The sequence below is a fragment of the Podarcis cretensis genome (genome assembly GCF_951804945.1).
Source record: "Podarcis cretensis genome assembly, chromosome: 15".
Taxonomy (NCBI): Eukaryota; Metazoa; Chordata; class Lepidosauria; order Squamata; family Lacertidae; genus Podarcis; species Podarcis cretensis.
Genome location: NC_137185.1, coordinates 3605931 through 3606162, shown reverse-complemented (window position 1 = coordinate 3606162; position 232 = coordinate 3605931).

Here is a 232-nt window from a genome sequence, read left to right as displayed (position 1 = left end):
GCGAAAGGTCTCCAGTAGAAGATCCTGCTGGATCAGGCCAGTGCCCCATGTGGTCGAGCATCCTGATCTCACAGAAGCTGACTAGATGCCCATGGGCTATCAGTGCTTCCAGTGGAAGTGAGTTCCATAGTTTAACGTTGCGCTGCGTAAGATCTGCCCTGGATCTTATAAGAAGAGCCAGGTTAATAAGAATAATAGTCTTATTATTTATACCCCACCCATCTGGCTGGGT